Genomic DNA, 958 nt, shown 5'->3' with positions numbered 1-958 from the left:
TACACCAGGAAACTAACTGGGGGTCCTATTTATAAAAATTATTATTCTGGGCTCTAAGGGGTTCAAGGAAAAGGAGTCCTGGCCCTATTCGTCCCCTTCCCTGAGTGTAAATCCTTCAGAGCCTGGGTTTTCCCCTCGGCCTTCCTTTGTTACCCTCCCAGGATATTCTCTCTTCCAGTGCCCCTACTTCCTACAATAGGCATACTAATACCTTCCTAGTTTGCTGCCAGCCTTTTCTTTCCTTTAGTCCTGTTTCTCCTCCGGGGTGTCCCTATTGTTAAAGACTTTCTGGGCTACCTCTACCAGCTGTGACCCATTCATTCCTTCAAATCCTTCTAATTTTTGGAGTTTCCTTTTCTAGCTGCTGCCTTTCAAGCCCCCACCCCCAACAGAACACGGTGAAAAGTGTCCAAGGAGGCCTTGTCCTTGGGGGTTCTTGGGTCTTATTGGGGCACAAGGAGGCACGGAGAAATTTCCCTCCTCACCGCCACTGCAGCAGCAGCCGCCTATTCACAATAACCCCTCGGGGGATGAGAGGCAATTACAACCCTGGTGAGCAGAGGGTGGGCACGGGAGATGGGAGCCGGATAGGTGGAGGCAGGGAGCTCGGCGCAGGTCCCCAGGTGACCAGTGGAGGTGCTCCCGCCGCGGGGGAAAGGCGTTTTCCTCTGGCAATCCTTTTCTCTCTGTTCTCCTGGGAAAGAGCAACAGGAGCTTGATGACTTGCTAACCCTGGGGGGTTGTTCTCTGCCCAAACCATGGGAAAGAGATGTTATAATTTCCCCAAGTAAGCAGGGGGCTCGGGTTCCTTGGCCCTTTCCTGCAAGAGCTATTCCTCTGAGAGAGGACAGGTTAGAAGAATGCAGGGAGGGGAGGACAGGTCCGGGCTTGGGTTCCTTGGATCCACCGTGAAGTATGCTCTGTCCCCCTCGAAGGATATGGTGGTTTGTAATTTCTG

Source organism: Myotis brandtii, unplaced genomic scaffold, assembly GCF_000412655.1.
Source record: "Myotis brandtii unplaced genomic scaffold, ASM41265v1 scaffold924, whole genome shotgun sequence".
Taxonomy (NCBI): domain Eukaryota; kingdom Metazoa; phylum Chordata; class Mammalia; order Chiroptera; family Vespertilionidae; genus Myotis; species Myotis brandtii.
This window is presented reverse-complemented; position numbering follows the sequence as displayed.